Raw genomic sequence first — 24,361 nt, 5'->3', positions numbered from 1 at the left:
ATCAACTGGTGCAAGTTGCTGGGTATGAGATTAAACAGTCTTCACAGTAAGGCTCTGTTCTGCTAAGAGGAAGGCACGTTTGTCAAACCCTCACCTTGATCAACTCCCGCCCGGAAACCAATGTCCCCACTGTGGAAGGATGTGTGGATCCAGAACTGGCCTCCACAGTCACTTACGGACTCATTGTTAAAACCGTGTTTATGGAAGACAATCTTACTCGGCTACGAGTGATCGCCAAAGAAGAAAAAGAGATTAATATAGATAAGTGGAGGCAGCATTTTTATCATTTCCCACTTGTCAAGTTATTGCAAGGTTGCTGCCTAGCTGAGCTGCGCACAATCTTATGAACAACAATCTTAAAATGCTAGGCAGAACAGACTAGCATATAATTTATGGCCATAAATCATGTCCATTCTTCCTTGCAGTAATAAACTTTAAAGCTATCACCATGGAAATTTTGTTCAGATAGAGAGATAATTCAATTTCATTTTTGTTTGCTTTATATTGCCCATAAATTAAGAAGTAGCTGAACTAGAGGCTACACACTATAATAACCCAGAGCAGGACAAATATAACTCATTATTTCATATAATGAGAACACTGGTGTTTACAAGCATGGTGTTGATGTATGAAAACTTTGCAGCCAAATGTCAGAGAAATTACTTAGGGTTTGATGAGGTCTATAAGAAGAAAGAGTATAACGAAGACACCACAGAGGAGAATCAGAAAATGTTCCATAAATGCAGTTGTAGTAGGAGAAAATGATATTAAGTGCTTCGACTCCACATATCTGTGCAATAGAGCCCTGACCCCATGGTTGGAAAAAGCTGCTTGGGAAGGAATGATTGAGAGCAGAAACGTGAAGGAACTGGACTCTTTTCTCATTTACTAGTTCCCTGCACCAAACTGCTTCGCTAGCAGCTTTTCCCCATGTGAAGGTTTCAAATGTGCATCTGTGACAGGGGTAGGCAACCTTCTCAATCCAGCCCACAGACAGTCCGGGAATCAGCGTGTTTTTACATGAGTAGAATGTGTGCTTTTATTTAAAATGCATCTCTGGGTTATTTGTGGGGCATAGGAATTCATTCATTCCCCCCCCCAAAAAATATAGTCCAGCCCACCACATGGTCTGAGGGACGGTGGATCAGCCCATGGCTGGAAAAGGTTGCTGACCCCTGATCTACTGTATGATGTCAAATGCATATCTAAATCCCCAGAAGGGTAAAGCTACTTTGGGGTCAATTTGGGGCATCTCTCCACTGCTTCTCCACCCTTACCTCTTCTCTACCCAGTGTTTTTTGTTTCTTTCTGGGACTGGATATAGCTGGGATTCCTGAATTGCAGGGGGTTGGACTAGATGACCGTTGGGTCCCTTCCAACTCTTCAGATTCTACGATATAGTCACATTTGTAGTTCTACATACTCAGGTAGCCTTGTAATGAGCTTCCTCTCTGATTTGAACCTCACCTAAGGCTAATACTCACGGAAGCATAATGGTTCTACCTAAAAAAGAAGTCCTCATGGTTGCTTCTCTCTCCACTGGAAAGCAAACATCCCTGTCACACCGTGTTCTCTCCTTCTTTCCTGGGTCACAGTCCAAAAGCCAAACAACAACATCTCACCAGCAGATTTACCAATGACAGCTGTAGCGTAGACAAAATTCTGGCACAGTCTTGCAATTTTAACAAACTGACTCAGGGCAGGACTGACCTTCCAAGTCTTCTTTACAGTGGGAAAGAAGACCTGTTCAGAGACCATCTGCTTCTGCTCTGGGAAGCTTTCGCACTGCTCTGAGCCTGTGCCAGGTAACATGGGTGGAACGTCACTTAGAACAAACATACTGGAATTGCTTCCCACCATCGTAGCTTCAGGCTTTTCACAAGCAGCATCTTCTTTGGGGCTCCAGCCCACATTTAACACAGAATTGGGCACGTGTATGCCATGGACTGAACTGCAGGGGCTTCCTCCTCAATTGTTATGCAGGGCTCGTGGCCAGCTCCTGCAGTTCACCCAGAAGCAGACTATTTCTCGGAGATTATAGTGATTCATTTTGAGAACAGAAGTTTTATTGATCAACCACTGATTCCAGCCCCTGCCCTCCTGACTTCTCACCCACAGTAGCTCTCAAGCTTCTGGAACAGTACATAAACACACATGCAGGTTCCCCTAGGACAGATGGGGAACCTGTGGCCTTGCAAATGTTGTGGGACTCCATCTCCCATCATCTCTGTTGTGCTGGGGGGGGGGGGCTAATGGGAATTGGGAGTGCAGTGGTACCTCGGGTTAAGAACTTAATTCGTTCTGTTCTTAACCTGAAGCACAACTTTAGCTAATGGGGCCTCCCACTGGCACCATGCCACCACCATGTGATTTCTGTTCTTATCCTGAAGCAAAGTTCTTAACCCAAGGTACTATTGCTGGGTTAGCGGAGTCTGTAACCTGAAGCGTCTGTAACCCGAGGTACCACTGTATAACACCTGTAGGACCATAGTTTCCCCATCTCTGCCCTAGGATCTGCCTCTAAGCAGCTTTGGACCCGGTTATCTCAGAGTCTGCCTGCTTCTATATAAACCTGCCTAGCCATTCAGATCAGTTTCAAACCCCTTGCTCTCTGTCACAGGAGAGACATGGTCCTCTTGGTAGCCTTGCTAGGGGCCTGGAACTCCCTGCAGTGGAAATTTAACCAGCATGCAAAACACTGCTTTTCTAAAGCTGACTTATAAACAAACAAACAAACAAACAATTTTTTAAAAATTGTATGCCACCCTTCATCTGTAGATCTCAGGACAGTTCACAACATAAAATTACAATATAAAAACCACAAAAGACATGATAAAAATAATGACCAAACCAAACCAAACATCTCCCCTCCCACAACACATTTAAAAGGGTCAAATCAGCCAAAGGCCTGGTTGAAGAGGAACGTTTTCACCTGGTGCCTAAATGTGTATAATGAAGGCACTAGCTGAACCTCAAACCACAAACAGGTGGGAGCCGTTGCAGAAAAGGCCCGTTTTCATGTTGCCACCCTCTTGACCTCACATAGAGGAGGCACACGAAGAAGGGTCTGGGTGGGTTCATATGGAGAGAGGTGGTCCTTGAGGTCTTGTGGTCCTGAGCCATTTAAGGCTTTCTAAGTCAAAAACAGCACTTTGAATTGGCCAAAAACTAATGGGCAGCCAGTGCAGTCCTGCAATTGTAATGGTGGTTTTTACTGAGATTTGCTCTGCTGTTGTTTCTGTTCTGCTCCTCTTCTTTATTTTGACTGATATTAAATTGATTATAAAATTTTATTCTTTGCTTTGTTGTATTTTGCATTTTTCCCCCCTGCACCACTTTGATACTTCTCAATAGGTATAAGCGGGACACAATTATATGAATCTGTTTCAAGATCCATCTAGCTTGGCATTATTTAAACTGACTAGCAGTTGCTCCCCAAGATCACAGGCAGAAGACCTTCTCATCTCCTTCTTGGACTTGCCAGGGGTCGAATCTGAGACCCTTTGCAACATGTATATTGTACATCTTAGCTATAGCCCATTCCACCATTCTGTTACGTCTTCCTTAACAGCATGGTTTCAGAATGAAGGAACCTTCCCTGGAAATGAGGACCTTTCCAAATTCCCATTCCCTCAAAACACACACACACAGTTTTTACTCACTTGTTGCATAAAATGCATCACTGTAATTTTTTTGATGAATGGGAGCAATGTATTATTATGTAATATTTCAACTGAAGGGACAGTTATCTTTTCTCAGAACACAAAAACATAAACATTTTCTTGGTTGGTGGGGAAATGTATTTCCTCAGTCTCCAGAAGCCAGGCTGGGATCTAAGAACCATTGAGATAACAGAGCTAAAAGGAAGTCACTCTGGCAACCTGGGCAAGGTGCAGCAATAATGTAAGTTAAGAGGCTCTATTTTGCTTTCTCTACTGCCAGGCAAAACCAAGTGCCTGGGAACCACTACTTGTAAGTTTGCATGATTATAGAGCAATTGAGCCTGGAACCAGGCTGCTTGCACGCATCCCATTATTCCCCTCCTTGGGAACCTGGGACACTTGGGAACAGAAACACTGCAACTTATTTACATTTACTAAAATCTTTGCAGCTCAGACCTCAAGGCTCCAAAAAAGAGTGAAGGACATGTGCGTCGATGATGCAACATTCATAACAAGAGAGCTATTCATCCCCTGACCTTCATCTCTGAAGGAAAGGCAACCTTCTTGCCTTAACTTGGGACCCTTCTCTGACATGGGTGCCCATCAATCAAACAAACCTCAATTATAAAGTCTCACAATGACTAAAGCAGCCTCTCACAATGGCAGGAAATTAACAGAAGCCAATATCAGACTATTATCTTCCATTCGTCACTTGGGATTTTGTTGGCTTCCTTTTATTTGTGCGCACACAAAGCTACACAAGTTCATCAGATTACCAGGGGTCACATCACAGAAATCCAGAAAGCGGAATTAGGCAAGAGGCCACTGTTTCCTCTCTCACAACATTCAACGCTCACCTTCTCCTATAGACAACATGAGCACATAAGGAAGGGAGGAAGTTCATGAAAAGGAAAAAGTAAGTACCAAGCCTATGATTTCAGGACAAAGCTGACCTGCAAAAGAACCACATGATTCAAGAATGAGCAATTCATAATATCCAGGAACAAGATCTGATAATTACTTTGGGACTGCATGGTGAGAAGTAGACAGGAAATCCATGCTTCCTTCTCCATTTCACACCACAAACAACAACATCTAATTTCCTTTTAGGCATTGGAGAAATGTTACTCCTCGATTTTTAATCCTGGCTATAGACCACTGGGCTCAACAAACTGCCATGCTACCCTGTTCTGTTCTGCAACTGGGAGTGTTCAGATTATCTGTGACAGGCATAGGCAAACTTGGCCCTCCAGATGTTTTGGGGCTACAACTCCTATCATCCCTAGCTCACAGGACCAGTGGTCAGGGATGATGGGAGTTGTAGTCCCAAAACATCTGGAGGGCCAAGTTTGCCTATGCCTGATCTATGATCTGGCATTCAGCCACAGCAAAAACTTACTGCTATAGTATTATAGAAAGCAATCATTTGTTGTACCACTTTCGGCTGTGATTTGCCAAGAACACTGAAATGTCCCAATGGACATTATCTTCAACCAGCCCAGGCTCAAGACAGATATGAAAACCTGAAGCATGTGCCACTTACGTTACATCTGGCAACAGTCAACCCTTCCCTACTGGCCCTTCTGAGTCTCTAATAATCCAAATAATCACGAAAATGTGGCAAAGTTTTTCCTTATTAGACCTCTTACGATTGCCTGATTTTTGTGTGTGTGGTCTAGTATTTTAATTCTGTGTTTCTCAGCTGTATTAATGTGTATTTTTATTAAAGTTATCAAGTGTAACTGTCAATTGTTATAAAATATTTTAATGGGCTGTTGGGTGCTGATAAAGGAAGAAGAGTTAAGTTTACATGTCTGGGTAGGCTTTCCAAAACAAAAATATTTTTAACAGGTGTCTAGAACAGTACAATAAAGGCACTTGCCTGATGTCCACAGGCAGGAAGCTTCAGAGCACGGGTGCTGCCACGCTAAAATATTGTTTCCTCACAGATGCAAACTAAGTTCCACATATTAAAGAAGTTGTGTGGGCACACATAGCACGAGGTGATCCTGCAAGGAAACTGTTCCCAAGATGTTAAGAGCTTTCAATATTAAAAACAACACTTTGCTCTCAGTTTAGGAACAAATCAGATCTTTGAACGAAGGCTTAATATGCTGACAGAAAAGTGATAACATTTAAAAATATCACCACAACAGATAATTTTTTAAAATGTAATAAAATGTGTATGACCAATGTAATATGGTGTTGCAGAGTAAAAATACATTGGTTAGCACCTGTCTTGTCTTGGGAGACAAAAGAAGAGTGAATCTTCAGGAGTAAAGTCAAACCATTCGGGGAGTTACAGTGCCTGCTGTGGCTGTAGAAACCAATATGGGAGAGGAATGTTTTGTGGCAGCTAAAGATGCCTGGTTGTGCTGATGCAGGTGTACCATGGCGTTTCTTCTTTCTGCAGTCTTAAAGATGTCTTGATGGAGACGGAAGAGAGTTACCAATGAGAGTTCCCAGAGAAGTGAATTCCACCAATTGTGAGGCCTCATTGAGAAGTACCTGGCCAACCTAAGCTTCTCTAGTGACAGACCAGAGAGCAGAGCCTTCAAAGATGTCAATGCCATGTTAGCAGGTTCACATGGATGTAAGCGATCATTCAGATAATCTGATTAATTAAATCTAGAAACATCTTGCTTTATCCCGGTGTTCTCAAGCAAGACAACACTCCTCTGCTGATCCGATATACACTGGGAGTGTTCCTCCACCATACCTCCTTTTTTGACAATTATACCTTCTCTTTCAAGTCTCTGCTTTGCATCTGCTCCTTTTTCTCCAGGATGAAGATGCTTCATTGAAAAGCAATTATACCGCAGACAACACAGCCATCTGCAAGGCAGGCTCTTCTGAACAACTTCACAGGATAAAAATAATAATGGTCTCAGACTGTTGCTATAGCAGCAAGGCAAACAAGATTCAGTAGAACAATTTGCCATGTTGGTTCTATGAGACCATCAATTCCAAATCCCTACCCAGCCCTCAGTGAGTGTCTCCTAATGATGCAGAGCATTGCTGTTCACCATTGGGTGAACTGCTGCACAGTAGCAAGAGGAAGAGAGGTAATTAAAAGATTTAAAAAACAGAGAAAAGAATAGAGCCACACATAGCACCAGCTAACTCACAAATAAAATGCCTTATTTGGGGGCACATCACAAACTACTGGAAATGAAGCAGAAAAGCTAAAAATGTGTTAAATTCTTTGGTAGTTTCTTAGGACCAATTATATCACAATGCAGACTGCTTCAGTGTAAGCAACAAACAACCAGGCCCAGACGGAGGAGAGACAAGAGGGAGCACATGTCTTGGGCAGCAGGATAGTGTGTGTGTGACTAAGCAGCATCCTGCCCCAGGGTATGGCTACCCTCCTCCTCTAATAAGCAGAACCCGGCTGGAACATAAGGAATCATAGAGTGTGTTCTGCAGTGCATCTCTCTTACACATACCATGTCAGAATAGCAGGAATGTAAAGGAGGAGTCAGGCCTTGACAACAACTTATTCTTCTTCTTTGGCGATCACTTGTAGTCGAGTAAGATTGTCTTCCATGAACACGGTCTTAACAGTGAGTCCGTAAGTGACTGTGGAGGCCAATTCTGGATCCACAAGTCCTTCCACAGTGGGGACATAGGTTTCTGGGCGGGAGTTGATCATGGTGAGGGTTTGCCACACGTTCCTTCCAAAGCATGTTTCGTCCTGAGTTTGAGCGTCTTCAAAGTCCTTTGGTAAAGGCTGTTCTCCAATTGGAGCGCTCACAGGCCAGTGTTTCCCAATAGTCTGTGTTTATACTACATTTTAAAAATATTTCCCTTGAGTCTTTAAACCTCTTTTGTTGACCACCAGCATTACACTTTCCATTTTTAAGTTTGAAATATAGTAGTTGCTTTGGAAGATGATAATCAGGCATCTGAACAACATGACCAGTCCAATGAAGTTGATGTTGAAGAATCATGTCTTCGACACTGGTGATCTTTGCTTCTTCCAGTACACTGGCATTAGTTCACCTCTCTTCCTTTCCCAAGTGATATGCAATTTTTTTGGGAGACACCGTTGATAGAATCTTTTGAGGAGTTGGAGATGGCGTTTATAAGTGGTCCATGTTTCACAAGCATATAGCAAGGTTGGTAGTACAATAGCTTTGTAAACAAGCATTTTGGTTTCCCTGCGAATGTACTGGTCCTCAAACACTTCAATTGGGAGTGCACTGTCTGGCTATGGGCCACCCACCTCTTCAAATAAGCAAAACCCAGCAGTCCTGTTTATTAGGAGTGGTAAGTGGCCATAGTAAGGCCCACCTCTTTGTCTGCCCAATGAAGAGGAGGGAGAGAAGCTGTGGGATGGAATATGAACCTGTAAGCTTCCCTCCTGCAGGGGTGGCAGCAGTAGAGGGCGGTGGAAGAAGGGGAGAAACGCAGTGGCAGCAGCCACCCAGGTAAAAGTGAGTTTTAGTGGAGAAGTTAGTTCTTCAACAGTGGTACTTGTCATAATTCTAGAACAATGTTGGCCTCAAAGTCTAAAATGCCACTTGTGAAGGTTAATGAATGTTTAGGTGGAATCTTCTTTCTTGTAGTTTGGATCCATTGCTCCGTGTCCGCTTCTCTGGAGCAGCAGAAAACAACCTTTCTCCCTCCTCTATATGACATCCTTTTATATATTTGAACATGATTGTGTATTTCTAAACAATCAGAGCGAACCCTGGGCCTCCTACTTCTTTGAGTCACGTTTCTCCATATAGCTGGCACCTGTGTTGGAGAACTAGCCTCCTTCTCAGGGGTGTCCCCGTCTCCTCCTTGGTGGAGACGGTGTTCTCTGTTGCTTCCAAGAAGAGCTCCAGCTCTCTAATTCTTTGGAGCGTAGCTACTCGTTCCTCCAGTTGCTGGACTTTGTCTTCTAAGAGGGCAATCAAGATACAATTGCTGCAGGTAAAGCTGCCTGCAACCTTTGGCAAGATGGCAAACATTGCGCAGGAACCACAGGCGACTGCAGCTGTTCCCTCACCCTCCATCTTGAAAACGTGTCGTTGGGGGTGGCTACAGTGGTTCTCCATCTTAAAAAGCGTGAAGACAGGACAAATAACCCCCCCCCCAAAAAAAACATAGGTCTCCCCCAACAAACGTTTGAGACTAGCTCCCCTAAATCTAAAAGATGGATCAAACTGCGCGTGCCACGAGCCCTGCAAGCTCTGATAAGCTCCTCCCACAGCTAATCACCTGACTCAACAGAAACCCTGCCCCCTCTGACCTTTGCACAGGGAGAACAGCTAATCAGCCACAAAGAAACACACCCACACAAGAAAACCCTTTTGCTCCTACTTCAGCTGCTGCCCTGCAAGCTCTGATAAGCTCCTCCCACAGCTAATCACCTGACTCAACAGAAACCCTGCCCCCTCTGACCTTTGCACAGGGAGAGCAGCTAATCAGCCACAAGAAACACACACACCACTAGAGGAGAAAGGGAAAAGGATGAATAAGCCCAGGTCAAAAGGGAGCAAGCCAGCTGAAATCTAGAACTGCATTTTGTGTTCTTTGAAACCAGATTTTTTAAGTCAAGACATCACTTCTGCATAGAAGTCATAATGGTAAAAAAGGTAAAGGGACCCCTGACCATTAGGTCCAGTCGTGACCGACTCTGGGGTTGCGGCACTCATCTCGCTTTATGGCCGAGGTCAGCTTCCGGGTCATGTGGCCAGCATGACTAAGCTGCTTCTGGCGAACCAGAGCAGCACATGGAAACGCCGTTTACCTTCCCGCCGGAGCGGTACCTATTTATCTACTTGCACTTTGTGCTTTCGAACTGCTAGGTTGGCAGGAGCTGGGACTGAACAACGCGAGCTCACCTGTTGCGGGGATTCGAACCGCCAACCTTCTGATCGGCAAGTCCTAGGCTCTGTGGTTTAACCCACAGTGCCACCCACGTCAGAATGGTAGGTGATCATAAAAGCTGGTACAACTGTGGAGCTTGATCCTAGCCTTTCAGAGCAATCCACCACTGAACACATGATTAAATATGCGTCAGGAAGATTCTGGGCATCACATGGCAGGATGGAGTATCAAACAAAGATGTGCTCTCCCAAGACCACATGCCCAGCATGTTCACACTTCTGTCTCAGTGATGTCTATGCCGGCTTGCTCATATCTACAGAATAGAAGATGACAGGGTCCCCAAGGACATGCTCTACGGGCCTGTTGGCAGAATAATTCTGTGTTACAAGGTTGTCCGCAAATGTGACATGAAGGCTGTCAACATTAACCCCACCGTATGGGAATCCCTTGCAGATGATTGCAATGCCTGGAAACAGACAGGTAATGTAACACCGGTCCTGAAAGATCTACATTGGCTCCCTGTTTCTGAGCACAATTCAAAGTGTTGGTGCTGACCTTTAAAACCCTAAATAGCCTCGGCTCAGTATACATGAAGGAGCGTCTCTACTCCCATCATTCAGTCCGGACACTGAGGTCCAGCTCCGAGGGCCTTCTGGCAGTTCCCTCACTGCAAGAAGTGAAGTTACAGGGAACAAGGCAGAGGGCCTTCTCGGTGGTGGCGCCCACCCTGTGGAACGCCTTCCCATCAGATGTCAAGGAAATAAACAACTACAGTGGTGCCCCGCAAGACGAAATTAATTCGTTCCGCAATTTTTGTCGTCTAGCGAATTTTTCGTCTTGCGAAGCACGAAATCCCATAGGAATGCATTGAAAATCAATTAATGCGTTCCTATGGTCAAAAAAAGTCCAAACAAAGCCAAATTTGGTACAACAACAGTTTATTAACTGCTCTTTAAAGTCACACATACTGTAAAGAGCAGTTCAAAAATTGAAGGGAAAATAAATTAACTTTATAAACAAAACATGTCTTTGTTTTTAGACAAAGGAAACAAAGCCGCGAGACGTTTTCGTCTTGCGAAGCAAGCCCATAGGGAAATTTCGTCTTGCGAGGCAAATCGCGAACGGAAAAACCTTTCGTCTAGCGAGTTTTTTGTCTTGCGAGGCATTCGTCTTGCGGGGCACTACTGTACCTGACTTTTAGAAGACATCTGAAGGCAGTCCTGTTTAGGGAAGTTTTTAATGTTTGATGTTTTATTGTGTTTTTAATATTCTGTTGGGAGCCACCCAGAGTGGCTGGGGAAACCCAGCCAGATGGGTGGGGTATAAATAATAAATTATTATTATTAGATATTTTTAATGTATCGATAACAGTGACCAGAGGAGGAATGACTGCTGGGAGGAGTGCAGAGAGCAGAAATGCCATGGTGCACCTGTAGTAGCAAACCAGGCACTTCCATCTGTCCCATCTGCAATAAAACATGTCTCTCCCAATATCGGTCTCTACAGCCACAGCAGGCAATGTAACTTTCCAACGCTTTGACTTTATCGCCAAAGGCGCACTCTTCCATTGTCTCCCGAGACAGATGTAGGCCAGCCCAGGTTTACCAACAAAATACATGGTGCATCCACAACATCACAGGGTAGGTGTTGATACATTTCCACCTAATGGAACTGGAAACTTCTGTATAATCATCTTTTGAATATTTTAAAATACCTGTTCCTAACTGTTTATCAATAAACTTTTATTTTTTATGTTTTTTGTAAACCGCTTAGAGGTTTTCTGACAATTGAGTGGTAAAGACATTTTCTTAAACAATGAACAAATAAATAAATGCTAACCATGGTTAGCAGTGGAAGTTAAAAGGGGGAGGAATTCACGTGCAAGGACAGAGAACAGAACGGGGTGAAGCACTCAAACTTAGGCAATGTATTAGAAAACTGGGCAGTGCTACATTTGTGTCAGACCTAAATGTCATCTATTATTTTCAGTGAGTTTACAACTCTGGATCCTGTGCATCAGTACATAGGAAGTTGATATACTGAGTCAGACTATTGGCCCATCTAGCTCATTACTGCCTACACTGACTGGCAGCTGCAATCCAGGGTTGCAGGCAGGAGTCTCTCCCAGCCTTACCTGGAGATGCTGGGGACTGAACCTGGGACCTTCTCCATGCAAGCAGATGCTCTATCACTCAGCTGCAGACCTTCTCCATATATTTATGCAGAAGTAAATTGTTAAGTTGTGGGTGAACATATCAGACGACACAGCGATTCTTCAAACCGCTCTTGTTTATTCACAGGCCAGAACAGAACTGAACTGAAGGGTTCAGCCAGCCTGCTTATATAGAGCTCCACTAGAACGCAACAGTAACCATTTTCTGTAACTATCCAATCACTGTAACTATCCAATCACTGATCCCTTATTTGCATATGTGGACCTGAACTATCTACAGTACCCCCCTGCTGGCCCAGGGTGAGAGCTTCAGTACATAACATAAATCTCACTGTCAAAATAAAAAAAATTCCTTCCTGTAGCACCTTAAAGACCAACTAAGTTAGTTCTTGGTATAAGCTTTCGTGTGCATGCACACTTCTTCAGATACACACTGTAGTATCTGTGTATCTGAAGAAGTGTGCATGCACACAAAAGCTTATACTAAGAACTAACTTAGTTGGTCTTTAAGGTGCTACAGGAAGGAATTTTTTTTATTTTGACTATGGGAGACCAACACGGCTACCTATCTGTAACATAAATCTCACTGTATTTAATGGAGCTTTCACCTTAAACCTGTTTAGGACTTGCGGCCAACTTCAGTTGTTTCCTGCTTGGCAGGGGGTTGGACTCGATGGCCCTTGTGGTCTCTTCCAACTCTATGATTCTATGATTCTAGTTTATTTACTTTTTCCAATTCATCCTCAGAATACCTTACATTCTTGGAACATGCCATTTCTAAACGTTGCTACTATGTTATAGACAGTAGAAGGAAATAGTTTTTTCCAAATCAAAAGATAACATTCCACTTTTTGTTCAGATTCTGGAAGCTGGGCTAATTCTTCTTATAGGAATTCCAGCACTTACAAGTCAGAACAGAAAAGCTGCTAAATCAGCATTCCTGAGAATATTTCAACCTTTATGTGTCTGGCCACAACCGGACCCTGTAGGCTATGAGAAGGCTATAAAAAAGACAAGAGGGAAGAAACAAACTATTATTGCTTCTAAGGAATTGAGTGTTAATTTTTAGAAGGGCGTGGAGCTTGGAACTAACCATGCTCACACTTTTCTTTTTTAAGGATAAAATGCAAACACGCACAAAAACCAATTGGATAAGCTCTAGCAAGCCACCACCCAAAAGGGAGAAAATACTACTTTCCCTTCTAACGAGTCTTTTAATGAAGGAAATGTATTGCATTACAGAGGTACGCCTACAAGTATTTTGTGTACAAAAAAAAAAAAGTATTTTGTAAATTTTTTTTACAAAAAAACAAAGGGAAAGTGCACTACTTTGTAAGTAGAAATCAAACAGCAACATTACTAGATAAGCTACAGTGAATTATTCTAGATTTATATGTTGTTGTTGTTTAGTCGTTTAGTCGTGTCCGACTCTTCGTGACCCCATGGGCCAGAGCACGCCAGGCATTTCTGTCTTCCATTGCCTCCCGCAGGTTGGTTAGGCTCATGCTGGTAGCTTCGAGAACATTGGATTTATATAGGTAAAGGTAAAGGACCCCTGGACAGTTAAGTCCAGTCAAAGGTGACTATGGGTTGTGGTGCTCATCTCGCTTTCAGGCCAAGGGAGCCAGCGTTTGTCCACAGACAGCTTTCCAGGTCATGTGGCCAGCTTGACTAAACCACTTCTAGCGCAACGGAACACCATGACGCAAACCAGAGTGCACAGAAATGCCGTTTACCTTCCTGCCGCAGCAATACCTATTTATCTACTTGCACTGAACTGCTATGTTGGCAGGAGCTTTTTGAACTACTTTTTGAACTGCTAGGTTGGCAGGAGCTGGGACAGAGCAACGGGAGCTCACTTCATCGCAGGGATTCGAACCACCGACCTTCCAATCAGCAAACTCAAGTGGCTCAGTGGTTTAAACCACAGCGCCACCCGTGTCCCTTCTGGATTTATATAGCATGCACATATATGTGTACACACACAGAATCCTTGCACCTCATACAGCTGTCCCCTCACGGTCTATGCTCAACGGGTTTTCTCACCACAAGGGCCCTTTAAGCATTCTCTCAGCTGTGTGGGTGCTGCTTTTCTGCAAGCACTTCCCATGTGAATAGTGTAATATGTAAATAGCCCAACCCTCTGGCAGGGTGCCTGTTTCTGTGGCTGGATTTTGCATGTGCAGCCCCTGCCTATGTTGAGTCACTAAAACATTACCTCAGCTCCACAGAGTCACTGTAAGCCTTGGCTGACATCAAATTGATTCTGTTAAGTCAATATCCTTTGACTTTCCGCCTTCTCTAAGATGGGTCAAAATCACAACTCGTCCATTTTGCCCAACCTTTGTTCTGAAGTTTTTCTAGAAGGTGCTGAGCTGTGATATCACACACAATGTGATTTGGTCCATAAAGCCTGCTGTTCTTTCAATGACACTTCTCAGCCAGTTCATGTATTATATAGTGAGTGACTAGGTGCAAGATTCTCAAAGCAGAAGTGGAGGATCACTGTTATCCACACCATCAAGAATTAAGTTTCAGAATCCTACCAAAACTGATTTCTTTGGCCCAAAATGTGAGGTTAGTAGGTTATGCATCACCTAGGTCAGGAGTAGTCAATGCAGTGCCCCTCCAGCTGTTCAAAAGTATGTGGTGAAAACACAGTATGAACCAAACCTAAGAACATGCCTTATGAATAGATTTTGATTTTCCCAGGTAGTCTGGAATGGGGTGGCCAATGTGGTTCCCTCCAAATGCTGCTGAACTCTAATTTCCACCTGAATGAACAACTAAATGTATGAGTCAAGACAGGTCCAAGCTGCCATTCACCTCCCCCTCTATGAATCCTTGTTTAGGGCAAAAAATGCTTCCATTTGTCACTGGCATTTGTGCATCTATTCTGTTGCTCATTGGTTTTTATTAAAAGTTATACACTCTCTCCCCAAAATAATCAGCTGACTTGCAGCAATGCACAACTACTGAACTAATATAGCCTCACACCTGAAAGCTTGACAATACAGTGTTTGGGGTTGTCTGTGTGCATTAATATCTATACCTCAACAAACTAAATAAATCAGGAGACAAATACAGAGACCAGTATTATCCATCGATGTCAGAGGATGAGCTATGAGGATTCAAAATAAAGCTTGAATTAGAGAACATATAAACAGGGCTTTGAGTAAGACTATTGTCTTCGGAAAACCACAACAGCTCCAAGTTCCCCCTGCTCTGCATGCATGACAATGACGGCAGTGAAGGGGTTGAGGATAACATCTGAGAATGTACTGTCCAGCACTAAACAGCTGATTCTACATTTTGCCAACATCAGCGAGAGAAAGCAGTAGTCCTAAATAGAGACTAATGTCTTAAATATTCTAAACATTTATTCCAACTGTTAAATTTTGTTTTTTTGTTTTTTATAAAATTTTTATTGGTTTTACAACATTTTTAAGAAAAACAAACAGACACAAAAAGTGACAGACATACATGAATAGTTTCAAACATATTTTCATAAACCTCTTTTCTTGAACTTCCCCATACCCCCCCTCTCTGCATCCCAATGTCCATAATTCAACTAGCAACTCCCAGTTGTTACTTTCTAATCTCTGTCATCTTAGTCCTCTTTTATAGTCTAGCCTTGTATCCCTGTACCCTTTTGCTTCTGGAAACCACAACATTTTAACATTCATTAAGTTTATAGTAGTCCTTAAGATAACTTTTAAATTTTCTCCATTCTTCTTCCACCGTCTCTTTTCGTTGATCACGGATTCTGCCTGTCATCTCGGCCAGTGTCATATAGTCCATCACTTTCATCTGCCATTCTTCCAAAGTGGGTAAATCTTGTGTCTTCCAATACTTTGCGATAAGTATTCTTGCTGCTGTTGTGGCATACATAAAGAAAGTTCTATCTTTCTTTGTCACCAATTGGCCGACAATGCCCAAGAGGAAGGCCTCTGGTTTTTTAGAAAAGGTACATTTAAGTACCTTTTTCATTTCATTATAGATCATTTCCCAGAAGGCCTTTATCTTCGGGCATGTCCACCAAAGGTGATAGAAAGTACCTTCAGTCTCTTTACACTTCCAACATTTATTGTCGGGCAAATGATAGATTTTTGCCAGTTTGACTGGGGTCATGTACCACCTGTAAACCATTTTCATAATGTTTTCCTTTAAGGCATTACATGCCGTAAATTTAATACCGGTGTTCCATAACCATTCCCAGTCAGCTGGCATAATGTTATGTCCAACATCCTGAGCCCACTTAATCATAGCCGATTTAACTGTTTCATCCTGTGTGTTCCATTTCAACAACAAGTTGTACATTCTAGATAGATTCTTAGTATTGGGTTCTAACAATTCGGTCTCTAGTTTTGATTTTTCCACCTGGAAACCGATTTTCCTATCCTGTTTAAAAAATTCCATTATTTGGCGATATTGGAACCAATTTTCTACTTTATGCTTCAATTTCTCCTGACTTTGTAGTTTGAATTTATCTCCATCCTGTTCTAAGATTTCCCAATACTTCGGCCATCCGACCTCCATATTGAGTTTCTTCACTGCTTTAGCCTCCACTGGTGACACCCATCTAGGGGTTTTATTTTCCAATAGATCTTTATATCTTATCCAAACATTAAATAATGCTTTTCTAACAATGTGATTTTTAAAGGCACTGTTAACTTTATCATACCAAAGATATGCATGCCAACCGAAAGCATTATTGAAACCTTCCAGATCTAAGATGTCCGTGTTCTCGAGGAGCATCCATTCTTTCAGCCAGCAAAAAGCTGCTGCCTCATAATACAATTTTAGGTCCGGCAGGGCAAAACCCCCTCTTTCTTTAGCGTCAGTCAATATTTTAAATTTAATTCGGGGCTTTTTGCCCTGCCAGACAAATTTCGAGATGTCTTTGTGCCACCTCTTAAAACATTCCATCTTGTCAAGAATCTGCAAGGTCTGAAACAAAAACAACATTCTAGGCAATACATTCATTTTAATTACTGCAATTCGGCCTAACATTGACAGTTTCAAATTTGACCATATTTCTAGATCTTTTTTAATTTCTGACCAACATTTTTCATAGTTGTCCTTATACAAATTCACATTCTTAGATGTTAAATAAACCCCTAGGTATTTCACCTTCTTGACCACAGTCAAACCTGTTTCCTCTTGAAATTTCTCCTTTTCCATATCTGTTAGATTTTTCCCTAAGACTTTAGTTTTTTGCTTATTCAACTTAAATCCAGCTACCTGGCCAAATTGTTGTATTATTTCTAGGACTTTTTTCGTACTAGTGTTTGGCTCTTGCAAAGTCAATACTAGGTCATCTGCATACGCTCTTAACTTATACTGTTTAGCTCCGACCTGCACACCTTTGACCTGCTGGTCATCTCTTATCATATTCAGCAACACCTCCAGAACTGAAATAAAAAGTAATGGGGAAATTGGGCACCCCTGTCGTGTTCCTTTTTCTATCTTAAGTTCCTCAGTCACAACATTATTTACAATCAGTTTAGCTTTTTGTTCAGAATATATTGCAGCCATACCATTCTCAAAACCCTGGCCTACCCCCATCCCATGAAGATTCTTCCTCATAAAACTCCAAGAAATATTATCGAAGGCTTTCTCCGCATCCACAAAGATCAATACTGCTTTAGTGTTTATATTCACCTCTAGCTTTTCCAAAATGTCTATTACATTCCTTACATTATCTGCTAGGTGTCTCTTAGGGAGAAAGCCTGCTTGGTCTCTATGAATCTTCTCCATCAAGACTCTTAAATCTTTTTGCCAAAATGTCTGCAAAAATTTTGTAATCCACATTAAGCAGTGATATTGGGCGGTAGTTCTTAAGTTGGGTCTTTTCAGTCTCTGACTTTGGTATGAGTGAAATATATGCCTCTTTCCACGATTCAGGTGCCCTTTTTCCCTCAAGGATCTCATTACAAACTTCTCTTAGTGGTTGAGTCAGCCATTCCTTCAGCGATTTGTAGTATCTCGAAGTCAGTCCATCTGGTCCCGGAGATTTGCCCAGTTGCATATTCTGAATGGCAGCCTCTATCTCTTGTTCTGTTATTCTCTGATTCAGATCCATCTTACTTTGATGAGAGATGTTTCGTAGTCCATATCTTCCAAGGAATTTATCTATATCTTCTTCATTTTGCGGGCCTTGAGTGTAAAGTTTTTTAAAATAACTTAAAAAGCAATTTCTAATTTCATTGGGTTTAGATATGTTCTTTCCATCCACCTCTAGGCTTGTAACTGTATTTAGTTTCTGCCTTTTCTTCAGTTGCCATGCCAAAAGTTTACCACATTTATTTGCTGATTCAAAAGTCTTTTGCTTCATTTGCTTTATCTTCCATTCAATCTCTTGGTTCATCAATTCCATATATTGTGTTTGATATAACTTGATCTCTCTTAAAATATCCTGAGACTTTGGTTTTGTTCTTAATTTCCTCTCTCCTTCCTTTATCATTTCCAAAATCTTCTCTTTTTTCTCAGTTTGTTTTTTCCTCTTTATTGAATTTTGTTGAATCAAAAATCCTCTCATAACCGCTTTACTTGCGTCCCAGATCACTCTTTTCTCCACGTCGGTCCTCAAATTTATTTCAAAATAGTCTTTTAGGGTCTTTTGGGCCTTCGTGAGAATCTCCTTATCTCGAAAGAGGGTGTCATTCATTCTCCATCTAAATTGACCAGTTATTGTGAGTTTCATCTCCATCTTCACGGCGTTATGGTCGGAGCAAGTTTTTGGGCAGATTTCCACTTTCTTAATCTTTGGAGCCAGTCCACTAGTAACCCAGATTTGGTCAATTCTGGTCCAGGTCATCATTGCTTGGGAGAAAAAGGTTCCCTCTCTCTCCAGAGGGTTCCTTGTTCTCCAAATGTCTATCAAGTCCATGTTTTCTGTCATTTCGAAAAAAGTCTTAGGGAGTCTCCCTTCTTTAGTGACTGTTAGTCTTTGTGCCTTGTCCATATTAGTGGAGACCACGCCATTCATGTCTCCCATGATTATCATATTGTAATCCAGATAGTCCGTCAAAGTTTCATGAAGTCTCTTAAAGAAGTCAGATTTGCCTTCATTTGGTGCATAAATTCCAACAACTAGAAATTTTTCTCCTTGTACTTGTATCTCCACAGCCAGATATCTCCCTTGTTCATCTTTGAATATCATTTTTGGAGCCCATTTCTCCTTCACATATATTACCACTCCTCTCTTCTTAACTTTGTCTGATGAAATAAATTCTTGTCCTAGCCTTTTATTTGTGAGTAATCTCCTGTGGGCTCTGGTTATGTGAGTTTCTTGTAAACATATCAAGTCCAGTTGTTCTCTGTTCAAAATATGAAATACTTGTCTTCTCTTCAAAGGCCCATTCAGTCCATTACAATTCCAACTGAGGAATTGCAAAGCCATCTTGTTATTTTCTTAAGGCTCCTCCAACAGCTCCAAGTTGTTGCTCTTCTTCTGATGGTGGTGGTTTTTGTCCAAACGAGAGATTCAGGATATCCAGTGCTCTCCTCTGTTCTGCAAGTACGTCCACAGTCCCCTTCTGTAGGTCCTCCTGGTATCTTGCCAAAAATTTGTCTTTATCTTGAATTGTCTTTATTTTCACTTTCTTTGCCTTGTAGTCGAATGACAGTCCTTGTGGGAACTCCCACCTGAAACGGATAGAATTTTTCTTTAGCAAAAGAACCAAGTCCTTGTAGAAGTTTCTTAAATCCAAAATATATTTTGGGATGTCTTTAAAGATCTGTACAGCTGAATTTCCAATTTGCAAGGCCTTTTCAAAGTGTAGTCCTAATATTTTATCTCTTTCCTCCTTGGATCTGAGTGTAATCAAGCAGTCTCTCGGTGTCTTTCTATCTTGCTTTTTACCCAGTCTAAAGGCAGTCGTAATTTTAAATTCGTCTTCCTCAAGGTCCCAGCAATCCGCAAACTCCCGTGTCAAATATTCCACAAGGTTGTCTCTTTCATTCTCCGGAATCAGTCTTAATTTTAAATTTCTCTCTTTCCTCTGTAACTCCCACAAGGCCAAAGTTGCATCATGCTCATAGACCTTCTTGGCAAGTGGCTCTAATTTCTCCTGTGTCTCTCCGGCAGTGGCTTTTGCCTCTTCGGCAATTTGGCGCGTGGTGGCGTTTTCCTCCACCAATTTGTTTATAGATTCTGTATTCTGGTTTAATCTTGCTGATATTTCTGTTAATTTTTGTGTGTTCTCTGAAGTCTGTTTTGTCAAAGACTCCAGAGTTTGGTTTATCTTGAGCAAGGCCTCTGTCACAGCTTCCATAGAGACGGCTGCTCCTTTGTCTTGTCCTGTTGTTCCTGCTGATCCGGCTGTTGCGCCTGAAATTGAGCCTCTTTTCTTTGCCTGTTGCAGCTGCAGCTGTTGTTGTTGTTGTTGTTGCTTGATCTTGGCTCTTGTAACTATCTCTTCTTGTGGGCCACTCATGTCAAGGTCAATTCCCACGGGATTATTCTCCCTTGGAAAATTCCGCTGTCTTAGGCCGTGCCAAGTTTTACTTTATCCTCTAGAGGGAGCAAATCAAAATGGCCATAGAACGGGATTTCCAGATACAAAAACAAAGGAGACAGTCCAAGATGTAAAAAAGAAGGAGATTAACACAGTCAAAGTCAATGTTGCTAAAGACTTATAACTTCAAATTGCCACAGTTGCCCAGTTTATATTGTTTCTTCTTATGATATACAGTGATCAGGCACTGTGGAAACTTTGTATCAAAGTATCAGTTCACAGGAAAAAGTCAGTTCAGTGTACTAAAAAGGCAGACCGTTTCATGCTTTCAAATAGGTGAGATAGCAGAGGTTTTTTTCCTCCAAATAGATCATGCAGTTGTTGGTCAGATTCACCTCCCCTCTGCCCTGCTTGCTAGAGGGGAGATCAAAGGTCTAAATGTCCGGTTTATATGATCAAAGAGCAGGTTTAAACGGATGCAAGTTTAGAGTTCCGTTGCTTTCACTTTCATGCAGTCGGGGGGAGGCAGACTTCCTTTGCTTAAATCTCCCCGTTTTTAGCCCAATTTCTAAAATTTTAAAGGGTCCCGATTATTTTTCCAGCTCTTACTCACGGGAATTCAGTCCAAATTTTCTTTTCAGGAAGGAATCGGCGCTCTCCGCTTATGGCGACGCGGCTTCACTTCGCAGGCTGGGTAGCGACTCTCAGCACCGCGCTCTCTCCCGATGTCGATCCGTAGCCTTTAAAAAGGCTCTTTCACGGTACCGGGGGGGCGCGAAGGTGCCCACCGAGTCTCCTTGTTCTCAGGCTTCAGCGCCTGGGATTTTAGGGGTCCCCCGCTCGCCGTAGCGAGTAAGACCCGAACTTGCGAAGCAGTCCTTCTCCGGAGCTCGGAGGTAGGACCGCCATTAAGCGCTGGCACCGACCGGAAGTCTCCCAACTGTTAAATTTTGAAGCACCACCTTTTAATTTTTTTTAACATACTTCAGAGTTACTCTTAGGAGGGGAGTGTTCCAGTGTAAGCAATGGCCAATAGAAGCACCAAATGTTCATGGTATCGTTCCCAATAGTCGCTCCCACCATTTAACAAAATCCAAATTTGTCACTCTGAGCTCCTTGGAGGAAGGGTGGAAGAGAAATATAAGAATCAAAATGGTGGTTGAGTTTATATCCCTGTTTCCTCATAGGGCAGACTCAGGCACGCAGAGCCAAACTGATTCTCAGCATATGCACAGAATTCCTTCAAGGGGAAAAAAAAAGTGTGTCAACCCTTCTGCCATGCTATGATTTCATATATTGGGAGTGACTTGTGGAAACGCTTCCCTGCAGGGATTAACTTCCACAGAAACGATGAGACAGTGCTGAAGCTTGCCTGAAAGCTGGGCTTATTCGCATGGAACCCTTGCTTTATTAGGTGAGATGGCTTGGCTTGGGTGGTCAAGCAAAGACAATGGTGCAGTTAGGTAATTTTAGGCTCTGAATTTAACTGTCTTATGCCCCATCCTCTTTAGCTGGCTATGTGCATTACTTAAAAATTAGGTAAACAAGCCCTACTGTGTCTGATGGCCCTTCTGGATGTTTTGCTGAGCGGGGCTCTGGGCATCTGCCCTGAGAGCACCACTGATTAGTGGTGACTTAAATGCACCTCTGCACATGCTCTGAAGTATATTAGTAATTTACATGGTCCTGGGCAGAGCCCTAGCACTAATAACAGGACTGGATGCCGTCCAGACCCAATTGAAAACAAAAACAAATTAAAGCCGCTAGCAATTACTACAGATTCACATTGTGCATTCCCACCCAACATTTCACTTTGAAAAAAGGAGCAGAGTTTAGTTTATGTAACACCCCTATTTTCACATATCTACTCCAGCCACAGGAGCTGGAGGCTTTTTCACTAGCTGTATATTGTACTTATTTACTCCGCAATAGCCTTCCACTGACTTTAAGGTGACTCTCTTTTAGAAACATTCTGACCTATGAAAAAGACAAAAAGGAAGGAATTCTTTAGGGCTGAGATCACATAATTTGATGGAGCTCAACTTATTAAATATGTGGCATTACAAGTTTGAGAAAGCAATATGGTAAAGAGTAGGTGACAGAATGGAGAAATAAAGGGTATCCTTGCCGTTTGTTTTGAAAATTCACAAAAATGTGGTGTAAACCTGGCACCGTGTTTTAGGGAATTTTCAAAACACTTCTGCACTGTAAAAAGAAGCGTTATCATTTATTGCATTAAAATCTTAACCCCACGGAGTGTCCACAAATGCTTTGCCAGAATTTCCACGCTCTTCATGGTAATCAGGTTGGCGATCAAAGCCTTGTTTAAAAATAAGAACAGGCAAGGCCTTTCTTGTTTTTGAAGGAAACTAGTATCAACCTAACAACATGAGCTTGACTTCAAGGGACCTTTGCTTTCCTTTCCTTGCTTGGGGCATCGCTTCCAAAGTTCGGGTCACTTATGAATTCTATGATTCATTACTCCACAAACCAAGGCAATGAGTGTTCAACAAATATTAGAAGTCAGAAGTTACATCTCCAGATAATGCAGTCAGGAGATCTAACCAATTCATACATTCACTTATTTACAAAACCTAAGACCCCAACAAAGTTTTCAGAGTTTTTAAAAATATTAATAACAAGTATGTCTATATAAGTGTGTGTGTATCTATTCATACTTATAATTTGAAGGCAACCCTGCATAAGCTAGAATCTACATTGACTTTTGTTTTGAATTACTCTCCCTGCATTCTTTTTCACACACTAGGAGTCATCTTTTATGTTAGCAGAGGAAAGTCCCACTGAATTCAAACAGCCTTTCTTCCAGGTATTTCACAGCATAGCATTGCACCCTCAGGAAACCTCTAACAGAAAGGTGTTTTCACAAGTCATACCCAAAGCACCTTTTAGTCTGGAATGCACCACTTTGGAATGTTAAGGTAGTACAGAATGTGGACGGAGCCCTTTAAAAAATAAAATCAAAAATCCTTTCTAGTCAATGGGGCCATCAGCATTTGACTACAGCTGCAGTGAAATGCAAAAACTGATTTAACATGTGAAAATCGCATTTGATTTCCCCATGAACACACACATAGACAAATGTAAGATAAAAAGACACTTGCCATTATAGCAGGCATTATCTTACTGCAAGAAGAGCCCAGCTTTTCTCCCCTCCCCCTTTCTTTTCGCTTGCTTCTTTAAAGGTGAGAAGGAACCAACAAACAAACCCTGGACCATTCCATTCCACATGGTCTTGTGTGCTAAGAGCATCAGGATTTCTCCGGGAGAGAAACCAGACCAAACCACTACACCTTGAGCTCCTTTCTAGAAGCCGCCGCGTTTACAGGCTAACTTTCTCAAATGCTAGAACCATGAAGAGTAGCTTTGTAAAAAAACGGCGTCGATGTGCAAAGGGCAACCCGCTCGCATCTTTCTGGGTTCCCGGATCAAATGTCCAGTTAAAAGCAAACAGTCCAGACCCCATTTCAACGCTCTCGGGTTACAGAGTCAGTTAAGTCTTTCAGCACTGCAGCTTCAAGTGTATTGCAGGCAACGGGTCAACACACTCAAAAGTTTTCTTTCTCCCCCCCCCAACATCTGCTTCTTGTTTTGCCGCTTCCCATCTTGCTAGCCTTCTCCGCCTCCCCCCCCCCCATTTAAAATCAAAGCAAGCCAGGCGACCTTGCCGCTCTTACCCCAGGGAGATGGCGCTGTGTGTCAGTTTAGCCTTTAGAAGGACTGCCAAGCCAGCCGGGGCTCCCTTTTGCTTGCGTAGTGAGGCTGCCTTGTGGGAGTGGTGTGGGGAGGTATGCATTATACATGCTTGAGCAGGACCCATGGCTGTTTGCCTGCCTGTCAGTCAGCCCTGCTCAGTTAGTGTGGGCAGGGCAGAAGGGGGGGAGGGAAGGGGGGGGGAAGGAGGGAAAGTGCAGCAGGTTACTCTCAAATCAAACAAGGCACACCCGTGGAGGATAGAAGGAAATGGGCAGCAAAAGAACCACCTCCAAATCCTTGGAGCTTGGATAACCTTTTGTGTTGTGGGCATGCATGTGTGCAGCAATTTATGAAAGGGGCAGAAAGAGAGGGAAGGGAAGGCAGTTTGCCCCCCACCCCCACACTTTTAGGACACAGAAAAGCCTGTGCTTTAATATCAAACATGGCAGGCTATGGTTGCCCTGTGGTGAGAGAGAGAGGTGCACTCTGCATATACTCAAAAACACCCTCAAATTGTATCATTCCAT

At 42.6% G+C, this 24,361-nt stretch overlaps 1 protein-coding gene across 1 annotated transcript in view; it reads right to left on the bottom strand.

The window, feature by feature from the left end:
- STON2 (stonin 2) overlaps positions 1 to 24,361 on the bottom strand; it is a 74,056-nt gene that overhangs the window by 19,440 nt on the left and 30,255 nt on the right. The window lies entirely within an intron of this gene.

This window comes from Podarcis bocagei (assembly GCF_964188305.1).
Source record: "Podarcis bocagei genome assembly, chromosome: 1".
Taxonomy (NCBI): Eukaryota; Metazoa; Chordata; class Lepidosauria; order Squamata; family Lacertidae; genus Podarcis; species Podarcis bocagei.
This window is presented reverse-complemented; position numbering and strand designations above follow the sequence as displayed.